This window comes from Monodelphis domestica, chromosome 6, assembly GCF_027887165.1.
Source record: "Monodelphis domestica isolate mMonDom1 chromosome 6, mMonDom1.pri, whole genome shotgun sequence".
In the NCBI taxonomy this organism is placed as follows: Eukaryota; Metazoa; Chordata; class Mammalia; order Didelphimorphia; family Didelphidae; genus Monodelphis; species Monodelphis domestica.
In genome coordinates, this window is record NC_077232.1 from 289,040,055 (window position 1) to 289,053,138 (window position 13,084).

General features: G+C 41.7%; 1 long non-coding RNA gene across 1 annotated transcript; it reads right to left on the reverse strand.

The window, feature by feature from the left end:
- Positions 1-6,403: 6,403 nt before the first annotated feature.
- On the reverse strand, positions 6,404-10,787 carry LOC130455126 (uncharacterized). Its single transcript, XR_008913041.1, has 2 exons — positions 9,366-10,787; positions 6,404-8,728 (listed from the first exon to the last, which is right to left on the reverse strand). It is a non-coding gene; the product is annotated as an uncharacterized LOC130455126 (long non-coding RNA).
- Positions 10,788-13,084: the final 2,297 nt, after the last annotated feature.

The following is a 13,084-nucleotide window of genomic DNA, read 5'->3' on the forward strand; positions in this document are numbered from 1 at the left end:
TATCCTTTTTGAGCTTATCTAGGTGTACAATGTGATATGTTGATCTATGCCTAGTTTCTACCAGTTACTTTCCAGTTTTCTAAGAATTTTTTGACATAGTGTATTCTTGCTCTAATACCTTGGAGCTGGAAGTTCTTCAACACTAGATTACTGTGCTCAATTTGCTTCCGTCGGGCTTATTTCAGTTTGCATGATTTCATGCAAGTCTTTCCATATTTGTTTTTTCTGAAACTAACCTTTTTGTCATTTCTTACAGCACAGTAGTATTCCATCAACTTATTTGATTTAAAAAACTGTTTATTTTTCTTTCGTTTCATAAGAGTTGAAATACCTTGCTCAGAAGGCTATTTTGGTGCTTCAGGCACCTATCTCTTCCTTATATGTTCAAATTCAAGTGCTTCAGATATTTGTAATAGATAGTTATTCTGGGGGGTGTATATTGATTGATTCTGGATAACTAATGGATCAAGGTTTGCCTATCCTATTCCTTTTATGTCTCCCTTCCTCCCCCCTTTTCAATCTCCCTTTCCTCCTCTCTTCAGAAGCCTTTCAGCTTCTCCTTCCCCTTTCCCTTCAACCTTTTTCAGTTTCAGTCAGTGTGGACTATGATGCTTTAGAGAAAAACTCTTTTCTCTTTTTTAACTCAAATAAGGGTTTATTGGTGAAGACAGGACAAGGATGGAGGATAAGGAAAGAGGGATGGGGTTTTCCCTATTCTCTACTGTAAAAATGGAGATTTGAACTCTAGAATTCAATCCCCAGAAGTCCTTGGTATTTCCCAGAATTCCCTATAATCTCATCTGAGTCTCCACCTGGGCAAGATCACAATTAGTATTTAAACTGGCAGTAACGCCTACCTCTTGCTCTTCTATGCTCTGCTTTCTCATTTGCAATGATGTAGTAAGTAAGCTAAGAATGGGTATTCTGAGTTGGCTGATAAGCCATGGGTATGTGGTTTCTTATTTTTGCATTTTCTTTATTCCTTGAATTCTAATAATCCTTAATAAACCTCATAAAATATAATATTTTTATTACTAGAGACTAATTTAATTTTTACAGTCTGGTGATCACAAGATTGGATGAGAACTTCTCTTTTTTTTTTTAAAGATAGCCTAGATAATTTTTTTTAAGCCATGTTTCTCCAAGACTTTTAAGCAAAGCTTCTTGATTCATCTTGCTCCTAATGCCTGCTTGCCTGCTTCTGCGCTCTTTCCACACTTGCTTCCATTCATCCGCTCGGGACCTGCTTGACCCAGATCGATCTCCTGGTCCCAACCCACCCCGGCCCAGCCCCAGCTGATCTCCAGCCTCCAAGCCAGATCACCCCAGGCCAGTCCCAAGACCCAGGCTGCTATTAGTTGCCCCTTGTGTCTTGGGAATAAAAAACCAGCTGGTAAAAGTGGGGGTGATCTTTCCTTAGGCTACAATTAGCCTCCTCGTGGCAGAGGACCAGGGGGAGGGGAGGAAGGCAAGGAGAAGGAAGAGACTTTTCCAAAGGCTTATTCTATGAGAGAGCAGTGTATTTCCTATTTCAAAGGATATTTATTGAGTGCATTGATCCTTTTATTTGAGATTCCACAAACTCAACCTCACTATGGGAGAGCAGCTGGATGTCTCAGAGGATTGAGAACCAGGCCTAGAGATGGGACTCAAATCTGGCCTCAGACACTTCCTAGCTGTGTGGCCCTGGGTGGGCCACTTGACTCCCATTGCCTACCCCTTACCAATCTTCTGCCTTGGAACCAATTCCATAGTTCTGACAAAAGGCATCTAAATGAATAAAAAAAATGAACTTTAAAGAGATTGGAGGTTATATTTTTAAGGCTTTTCAGAGTCCAATGTTTTATAAAAATCTCTGTATTTTATTGTATTTTGCTGATTGTTTTGTTTAAGGTTTAATTTTGTTGGTTTTAAGTTCATATATCAATGTATTCAATACTATTCTGAATCATTTTAATGTACTGGGTTTTAACTACTGTTATATTGTTGCTTTTCCCCTATAACTATACTGAACAAACATTATTGAATAAGCCCATATATAAACACAGCCCTTTTTCTATTTTGAATTTGTAAATTGTCACCTAAAGGATGGATAAACTTCATAAAAACTGGTTAAAAATGTATAACAACCTTTGGAAAATTGAATAAGCTAAATGTCTCAAATCTATTTTAAGGGTTCTTTAAACATGATTTTAGATTTTTTTTTTCAACAACTCTAATCATTTTGCCTGCCTCTAACAGGAGGTAAGGTCCATTTTAGTAGCTGAAGTGTAATACAATTATAATCCCCACCTCCCACATTTATAAAAATGTGAATGGATGGGACATCACAGTCTCATACCAAAGGAGCTGGGAAGTTAATCCCAGGGCATGGTACCCCTGGATGACTCCCAAAAAAGAAGAGCATCTCTCATTTATAATTCTTCAGCACACTTTACTTCTACCAGAATGATATCTAGATTTCTTGACCCAAATAAGTTTTACTTTGTTTAAAAATGTTTGCTAAGGTGGAAAGATTTGCTACATCTGTAAAAATTGTGACAAATATCCATCAATTCATAGGATTTTAAAAATACCATCCAGCAACTTATGTGAAATATGATAGTGGGTTTGTTTGCTATTGTAATTAATTGGGCTATTGAGAATTTGGGGGATATTGATACCTTTTGAATTTGCATTACATGTTGTACTACTGTCTCTTTGTGAATTTTAAAACTACTCTACCCTACTCAGACTGTACTTTAGAAGATTTTATTTAGCTATTTCCTGATTTGTAACAATGGAGATACTTGGTCTAACAGAATCAGGTCTTGGGAACTCTACATTGTTCCACCCTACTTAGTTTAATGAGGTCAGGAATGTCTGCACCCATACTCAAGGATTAAGTATCTAAGAAGATGGCCTTCAACAGACATGTGCAGAAACAGCTGACAGACCCCTGGGCTGTCTTAAGTCAAGCTAAGTGAACATTGGTACAGATGAGATGCAGGAAAGTAATGTAAACCTGTCTATTTAAGGCACATCACTTTCTCTCTTCGCCCTCTTTCCCCAGAGAGGCGACACAGGCTGTCAGTGTGCTAAGCATTCTGACATCTTGGTGTGGTGACAGCTATTTGTTTGGGTTTTGGTGGTGAGTTTGCCCTTGAGCTGATTCAGGTTCAGGCATCTTGACTGAGCCTTCTTGGAGTTCAGGCTGATTCCTTCCTCCTTTATTCTCCAAAACCTTACCTTCCTAGAGCCTCTAATCTTTTCCCTTGCACAAGCCAGGAGGAAGAAATCCTATACCCTTTCCTTCTCCCTTCTTCTTAATTTCTTTCCATTATATTAAATCACCATAAATTTCCAGCTGACGGGTATTTTTTTATTTGGGATATCCATGGCAACCAAATAATTAATATAGTTTAGGTCACAATGCTAAAATTATCCTTAACACTTTTCCTTTTATCCACAAATTATTGCAATCTTTAAGTTAATTATGTTTCTATGATCCTTTTGGGGAAACTGGTTTCCCAATAGGATCACAGGGAGATATGTAAAAATGGAGATTTGAACCCTAGACTTCAATCCCCAGAAATCCTTGGTATTTCCCAGAATTCCCTCTAATCTCACCTGAGTCTCCACCTGGGCGAGATCACAATTAGTATTTAAACTGGCAGTAACACAAGCTAAGCATGGGTATTCTGAATTGGCTAATCAGCCATGGGCACGTGGTTTCTTATTTTTGTATTTTCTTTATTCCTTGAATTCTAATAATCCTTAATAAACCTTATAAAATATAATATTTTTATTACTAGAGACTAATTTAATTTTTACACTACAAGAAGCCTAAGATTGGAGGATATTGAAACAAAGTCAGTCAGAGAGATATGAGGACAACTGTATGTCTTCTTTCTTCTTCTGACAATCAGCCAAATAACCTCAGCCAGTCAGCAAAAGTTTCAGGGTCTTCACCATCAGCCACACCAGCCAAAGTCTCAACTTTTTTTTTTTTCTCTACCACTCTGTCAGAAGCCAAAGGCTCAGTTCAGCCCAGTTCAGCCTGGCTTGGCTTCAACTGTCTTTCCCGGTAACATTCCAAAATGGAATGTTCCTTTTGACTGACAGATGATGTCCTTTGCATGCATGTATAGTCTCTCTTTTACATACATCAGGAAACATCATGTCCTAACCAAAAAACAAAACAAAACAAACAAAAAAAACTCAAAAGTGGCAAAGCCTACCTTCCTTTTCATGACTTCATGCCTATAAACTGAGTACCAACCAGTTTGACAAAACAGAAGGAACGTGGCAGATGTCTCTCATGGTAAATGGTTTTTACTGTGCATGCTCCTACAAGGGAAAGAAATTTGTTTTTCTTAATGGCATTTGGGTGTATAAAACATAGGTGTCCTTTTTTATATGGAATCCATAGAGGACTGGAAGATCTAAATCTCCTGCCATCATATGTCCTGCTCAGTTATTTTGAGAAGAACTTTCTAAGGCAAACTGAACTATTTATTCTTTGTTACTTTTTTTTCCATGAAGGTGGGAGAACCAAGTTTGGTGGTGAGCGCAGAGACACATTTCAGGAAGTTCCTGTACTGGAGTGTGGAGGAGGAATGAGATAAAGAGGAAAGAAAGGAAAGAAGCAACATCATGGGCTCTTATGAGAACACTGAAGTCAGGATGCCTATCCTGTTAATGTTTAAAGGGCTCTTGAACTTCAGAGAAATTGCCAATCCATACCAGGTCAAACCATATTATCCACCTTTAGGTGGAAAGGAATGATAACCAGCATGCATGCTACACTTTGGTGTTGGCAGAGCACTTTACAGATTTTGCACTCATATTCATTTTATAGGTGAGGAGACTAAGGCAATCTGTGATTAAGTGATGTAAATTCAGTTGTATCTTGCCTCTGGGTTCAGTACTCTGTCCACTATGCCACTTAGCTGCCTCATGAGTTACTTGGGAGATGTTTCCCAGCCTCTTTCCTTATAGTCCATAGGTCTTGAGAATGGCAAACCATACAGAGAACAAATATGACTATAAGTGGTTAGGGATTTTTTAAAAGGATAAACTAAATCTCATTCTGTTTTAAGTGTCTCTGTGAATAATGTTATTTATAAGGTACTAATTTCTCATCAATGGAAATGGGGTATTTATTCACATTATAAAACTGTGACATTGGACAAATATGTTGAATGTCAATATTATTCAATTTTATCAATCAGCAAGATTTCTTAAGTGCTTCCTATGTAGAAGGCACTAACCAGTCTAGTTACTGGAGATGCCAAGGCAAAAATAAAACTGTTGCCGAACCCAAGGAACTTATATTCTATCAAATGGTTAGAGGTATTTAGCTGAAGAGAGGGAATTTGTTGCTTCTTCTATCTGGCCTTTATATTCCTATGAGTGGATTCATTCTTTCTGACCATTTGAAGCCAAGGAGCCTTGGGAGAAAGGACTCCTCTTTTGGAAGCGTCTTTCCCCCTAATACCACTGAGTCATTTGCAATCAGGAGACTCTATGATGGACCTGATTCATAATGGCTTGATCTTTTGTTTCTCCAGATGAATTTCTCTATTATGGCTGACATGCTGGGGGCGCTGGGGGAAAACTGGGACATTATTGTGATATTGGTAGAACTAGGAACTGGTGTGGCCATTCTGAAAACCAATTTGGAACTATACTAAAAATTCATTAAATCATGCACGTATCTTTTGACTAAGAAAAAATCACATATGTGTGTGTATGTATGTATATGTGTACATACTGGCCCAGAAAACATCAGACAGGGATTTTTTTATGAATCATTGGACTCCCTGAAAAACATTATTCCCTGGCCCTTTTCTCTCCAAAATGGATTTCAAGATAGACAGTGTTTTTCAAGAAAGACAATGGATTTCAAGAAATCAGAAGTTAAAACTACGTATATCTATTTGAAACAGAGGAAAAAGTGAAAATTGAAGGAATCTACCCTTTATTTTCTTATCTTCTGAAAGGAACCTCAAAGAAAAAGTTCCAGGAATGTAATAGCCAACATTCTATAGCTCTCATATTAAAAAAATACACAAAGGAGTTAAAAAATTATCAGGCTCACACTATGCCACTTAGCTGCCTCATGAGTTACTTGGGAGATGTTTCCCAGCCTCTTTCCTTATAGTCCAGTACAGGAACTTCCTGAAATGTGTCTCTGCACTCACCACCAAACTTGGTGTGATCTTGCATTATCTACTAAAAATGAAAGGGAAAATTGGAGTATGATATTCCAAGAGGCAAAAGATCTAGGCTTTCAACTTTAGCATAATTCTATTGGGGGGAAAATAGATCCTTAATGGAATAGAGGACTTTTAAGCATAACTAATGAGACAGCCTAGGCTGAGTATAAACTAAGTAGAAATAACAGTCATGAGTCCAGAGAAACACAGAAAGGTCAATTTATTTAAGCAGTTAGAGGAGCTGGATGATGAAGAAGTGCGGATATTCTAATAGGGAGAGAAGAAACCAGTGTCCCTTCAGAAATGTAGTATCTTCAAAAGGGTATTGAAAGAGTTAAATAAGAAAAAGAAAACCCAGACTTCTTGGAGATGGATAGGGTTCTATTCTGGGTTTGTTTGTTGTTTTTCACAGGTAAGGAATAGATAGCTCATTTCTATACAGAAAGAAATGCTAATCATGAAAGAATCATAGCTCACATTAACAGAATCAACAAGTTTAACAGGATTAACAAGATTTAGCAATTTAACTTTGAACTACTGTAACAATAAGCTGGGAAGCTAATATTTACACCTCACTGAGACAGAGAGCAATTCTGCAAGATTTGCTACATGTATTTTAAATCTCTTCTTATCATTGCACTGTCCAATCACTCCTGGCATTCAAATAGTCCAGTTTTAACTTCTGCTGTCAGCCACAGCTGCTCTGGATTTGCTGCCTCTAAACATTCAGACCTTTTGGAGTCCACAAGTTCACTATGAGTCTGGGTTGCATGCATTACAGAAGAATTATTCATCTACAAACAGGAAAGAACAAACAAAAAATACAGGGGCGACCTTGTGGCCGCATGGAGGCCAGGTGGGAGATGGGGCAATTGTCCCTTCTCCCACCCAACTCTGGGGACCCAACTGGAATCAGTCTATGTGATTCACAGCTGGAAAGGAAGAAAGCCCTTGTTAACTACTAGACCCTACTGAGCTCTTGTGGCTCAGAAGAAAGTGTTAGGGATTCCATTACAAACAGCAAGTATTTATTCAGCCACTATGCTAAACTAATGCTGGAGATACAAAGAATTAGCAAAAAGAAACCACAATATATAAATCAGAACAAGCTATCTTACAGAAGGTATCTTGTTAGGCATTTTATCTTAAATGAGAAAAACACAGGGTTGATAGAAGAGGGTCATTGCTAGACCACAGGGAAAGGGAAGGACTTCTGAAAATTTGTTGACCCCTTTCCCTTCGAAATGGAAGAGTTTATATACAGATGGAATGAATGTATTGGATCGGGATTGAGAGTTAGGAGTGCCACTGGCCAAGAGCTAGACCCTCTAAGTGTCAGTGAGGGCTGGGGGCCAGAAACCACCCAGCAGGGGTAGACTGCCTCAGGGTATCTCAGAGGCCCAGAACTAAGCTTTCATCTACATTTTCCCTTACCCTTCCAGACATCCAGGGGTGAGTACTTGTTCTGGGCAATGTCTGATAAGGAAAGGGAAAGAGAGAGCTCCAAAGTCGTCCAGTGGCAGGGGTAGGTATGAAAGGGGTAGAGTATGGAAGGTTGAGGGGGGGAGAGAGTAGGGGGGGAGGAGGAGGGACATGTGGGAATCATTGGGTTTAGAGGACTTGGATTTAAATCCCATCTCGGTAGCTCATAGATACGCCTGGGACCCTGTGTGCAAGCCATATGGTTACTTCAGTTTCCTCATCTGTAAAATGAAGGAATTGTACAAGATGGCCTTTAAGGGTCCCTCCAGCTTCAAATCTATGAGCCCTTTCAACACGTTTTCTCCCTGGAGGAAGGAGAAAACAAAACAACCAACTTCTGCCGTCTTAAGGGCACCAACTGCTTTATTTTTTTCTTTTTCCCCAGCACTGTATATATAGTAGGCACTTATTAAATACTTGCTGAATTGCATTAAATGGAAAGGAAAGGTATAGGGAACCCTAGCTACTAAGGACACATAAGGAACCCTAGCTATTAAGAACACACAGGGAACCCTAGATGCTAAGGACATACAGGAACCCTAGATACTAAGGACATAAAGGAAACCCTACATACTAAGGACACATTGGGAGTTCCTATTTACTAAGGACATATAGGGAATCTTACATACTAAGGACAGACAAAGGGAAAGAAGAACTTCCTGGAAGCTCTGGGGAAGGGAAGGAAAGTACATAGAAACTTAAAACATTTTTACAGTCTTTTTCAGAATCCCTCCATCAGGGCACAGAGAGGCTGTTTGTTCCCTCTGAGGTCATCAAAATTGCCCATGGTCCTAAGGAGAAGGATTCGGTGCAGTCTTAAGGAAAGGGAAGGGGAAGGGGAAGGGGAAGAACAAGAAGAGGGAGGAGACATGCCTCATTAAGAGGCTGGGGGAGAAGGTTGCTGCAGTCACTGGCACCAGAGATGCTTTCATATCACAGACTGAAGTCCTGGATGGAGAAATCCTGGAGAATCAGAAGCCAACCAAAGTGAAGCATCAGGCGACTCCCCTCAGTGGGCTCCTGCACAGGGAAGAGGGATGTGGGGCCTGTGAGAAACAGAAGAAGGAAGGCTTTTGGTGGGGCTGGATTTTCTGCCCATCCACAGTGAAACAGCTTCTACTCTGCTCTGGGCAGAAAAGAAGGCCCAGGCTGCCCTCGAATATCACCAAGGAACCAAGGAGATTCAGCAGAATCTGGCCAGTCATTCCAGAAGGAGCCACCCAGCTTGAGTGTCCTACTGCAGATCTGGGATCTGATGTGGCCAAATTAGCTTACATATGCTCCTGCTCCATGTGGTGGCAGCTCCCTGGTGGCAGTGGTGCTAGCCAGGCTGTGTAGGCTTATTGCATTCCTGCACCTCCCCCAGCAGCTGCTGCCTCAGCCCCCCCCCCCCCCCCCCCATACAAATGGACACATCCCATCCGCCCTGGAAGGCCCCAAAGCAAAGAGCAAAGCTGTATCGCTTACTCTGGTCATAAACCTGCTTAACACCTGCCCCAGTATCTCATTGTGGCTATGGCGGGGTGGGGTGGGGGTTGGGGTAGATTTAGCCCCAGCCCGGGAAGTGTAGCACTGAGTCTTGTAGATCAGGGGCAGGGGTGGGGTGGGTGGGGTGTTAGCCATAGGGGAAGGGGAGCTCCCAATTTCTCCATCATTTAAGAGGTCAAGGAAACAGTTGCATACCAATTCACAGCCGAGGGCACCAAGGAATTGAAAGCCTCCATTCCAGCCAAGTTGAAGAAGGCGCTGGCTGCCCCGTTGACAAAGGGCTAGTCATGGGCAGTGAAATCCTCCAGGTTCAGTCTTTTCCGCAGGAATGACAGCAGCACAGTCGGGTCTCAGGGCCTTTCTCCAAGACACAGCCCAGAGAAGCTGAAGGAAGGGGGAAGAATTGCCTTTGGGGGGGTCAGCTGGTCCACAGCATCCGCAGTTCTGCGGAAGGGCTGGGGCTTTCCAGGGATAGGGTTCCCCATCACTACGGGGAGTGGAAGGGGAGGTTTCAAAGGGTCTCGGGGAAGGGAGAGGGACAACCTGCAGTCCCAGCCTCAGTGGTTCTGCAGACAAGGGCCTCCCAGAGACCGGATCTGCTCACACAGGCCTGTGGATAGGAAGAGGGGAAAGGGGAGAGGAGAGGAGGGGAGGGAAGGGGGAAGTGGGGAGATATAAGGGGGGAAATAAAAGAAGATTGCAGAGGCAGTTCCTCCTCTTCCCACCAAGCTCAAATGCAGGATCTAGTCTTCTGGTCTTCCAGGGGTGGGGTCCACCCACACCAGACTGTGGGGGCGGGGGGGGGAGGAAAAAGAGGAAGGGGTTAGATTAGGGAAGGGATGGGAGAGGGGAAGAGGGAGAAGTGGGGAGAGGGAAGGGGAAAGGAGACTACATTAGTAGTTCCTTTGAAGGTCTCCGAGGAATCCGGTCTTCAATCCTTCGGGTCTTCCAGGGGTGGGGTTTACCCACTCCGGGCCGCAGCCCGGGGCGGGGGGGGTGGGGGTGGGGAGGACATAAGAGGGAAAGAAGGTAGAGGAAGGGGGAAAGGGGAAGGGGAAAGAGGAAAGGAGGAGGGAGGGGAAGGAAGATGATCAGGTAAAGGGAGACCGCAGCCGCTAACCTAGAAGCTCTGCTGCCAGTCTTCTGATCTTCCTTGGGCGGGATGCGCCCAAACAGCGACAAGTGGGGAGGGGGCGTGCAGAAGGACCCGTGGTATCTCGTTGGAGGGAAAAGACCCTTCCAAGGGTCGGGTCTATGTGCAAAGACCCTGGGAGAGGAGGGGAGGGAAGGGGAGAAAAAGGAAGAGAAGGGGGTGGGGTGGGGGAGGGGGAAGGGGAAGGGGGAAGGGAAAAGGGGGAAAGGAGATGCTGTGGAGGGACACTACAGCGGCTGTCTTCGAAGCTCTGCTGCAGACTCTGGTTTTTCGGGGGGCGGGGTTTGCACAAGCTGCAGTGGCTGGGGTGGGGGAGCTGCGGAGAGGAGAAATGGTGATGGTGGGGGGGTTGCTAAGTGATACTTCAGTGATTGGCTATGCAGCTTGGCTGTCCGCCCACCCACTGGCTGCGGCAGCTTTGGCATCATCTTCTTCTGAGAAGATGACGACAGCCACCTCCCCAGAGGTGGAGACAAAGACTGTGATGAGAGGAATTTGGGCCAGGGTGGGGTAGGAGGGAAGAGGAAGAGGAAGATCCTTAGTCCTCAGGCCACTGGCCAGGGCCTGCATTGTTTGCAGTGGCAAAGCTGTGTTCCAAGGGGTATGAGAAGGAAGGGTAGAAGGAGAAGTAGAAGGGAAAGGGGAGGGGAAACTTGCCATTTTTCGTAATTTGGGTGAGTCTTAAACATGGAGGAAGGTATGGTGACAGCAGACATCTGATGGCCCTTACCTTTGTCTGAAATGGACAAAGGAGGGTTTAACATATACACACACAGTTTGGTGTAGAAATACTGTACATAAAATTCACTGGGGAAACAAGTGAGCATGACGGAGGTGGATTAAGAAGGATAGTACTAGGGAAGAGACATTTCCTGATCTTAGGTGGGTAGATTTGGGAGGGAGGCAGAGAAGCCCCATACAGGGAGGGGTTTAAATAATTATTTCTTCGACAGTTGGAAGAATGGTAGAACGAATCATAAGGAAATGAAGGTAATGAAATATTATTTGTTAGTAAAAATAATCAGAGGAGTTCCTTGAAACAGGTAAGTTTGAACTAATGCAGAACCAGAAGCACAATTTAATCACAGCCAACAACATTGCAATGAAAATCAGCCTTGAAAGGCTTGAGTCCTTTGATCAAAGTCATGCCTTCTGAAAATCTACAATGAGGCATGCTACCTGTTGAGAGAGAGGAGACAGAAATGAGGCAGAGACACCCTTTGGGTCAAGGCCACTTTTTCCCTCCATTATTCTTTAGGTTAAATGGGTAGAGGTTGAGGAAAGAGATGTTTGCATTAGTGATGCTCCCCCAAAGCTGAACTTTTAAACATTTTTTCAAATTATTGTTTAATTACTAAGCATTATTTTCCAATACCCCCTTCCAAAGGGAAAAAGAAAAAACCTTTTTAAAAACAAGTATTGTCAAATTAGAACAAAGAAAAGAACAAATTCCTATCTTAATCATATACCAAAATATGCCTCTTTCTTCATATTAGGCTGTTATCTCTCTCTCAGGAGGTGAGTAGCATCACTGCTTCTCTGGAAACATGGTTGGCTATTGGGTAGAGTTCTCAGGTCTAAAATAATTGTTGTAACAATGTTGATATGTTAGTATAATTTTTCTCTGGTTCTGCTCACTTTATTTTGCATCAATTCATACAAATCTTCTAGGGGTTTCTGAAACTATCTCCCTTTACCTTTTATTTTTTTTTTTTATGATACAATTCTATTTAATTACATTCAAATACCATAATTTGCTCAGTCATTCTCTGTCCTTTGCTACTACAAAAAGAACTGCTATGAGTATTTTTGTATGTATGGGGCTCTTCCCTTTGATGTCTTTAGGGACCAAGTACATTGTAACATTTTTTCAAGAACACAAGGTTCAAAAGGATACACAAACAATATTTTTGAAAGTAATGTGTCAAATATGTACTTTTTTAAAAAGCAAGTAGGTGTGAAATTGAGATTATGATTTAGTAGGTATGGAAATGCTCTTTTTATTGTTGTTTAAGTTAAGGATGAAAAACAAAACTGAAAATTTAAAAGAGAATGTTCACAAAATAGCCCTGCCCTAAAATAATTAGCATTTATGTCATACTTCAGGGTTTGCAGTGCTTTACAAATATCATTTGAAACTCATAGCCACACTAAGAGCTAGGTGCTCTTATAATCCTCTTTTCACCTATAAAGAAACAGAGGCTTAAAGCAAAGCTCAGCCACTTATTGGGGGTGGGAGCACTTTTTATCTGAGGCAAAATTTGAGTTATGGTCTTTCTAACTCTAGATCTAACATGATCTTCATTCTCCTTCCACCTCCCCTCCCTCCCCTACAACCCTGAGATCCTCCCTGAAGCATTACTCTATCCTCTTTTCTTTTTAAAAATTAATTATTTCAATTAAATGAAGAAACAATTTCTGAAAATTGTTTTCTGACAGTTTAGGATTCAGATTTTCTTCCCCCACTCCCCACTACAGACAATAAATAGTCTGATATACCAGTGCTTTCATGCAATACATGTTTGAGCATTACTCTAAAATATTAATAAAAGCTTTCTTTATGGTGGCAAAGAATCAGAAATTGAACATTGGGGAATGGCTGATCAAGTTATGTCATATGATTATGATGGAATATTATAGAGCCATAATAAATGAAGAGGAGGTTAATTTTAGAAAAACACAGAAAGGACTACATGAAATTATGGAATGAGCAGAACAAAGAGAACATTATATTCAGGAATAGAAATATTGGTTTAAGAAT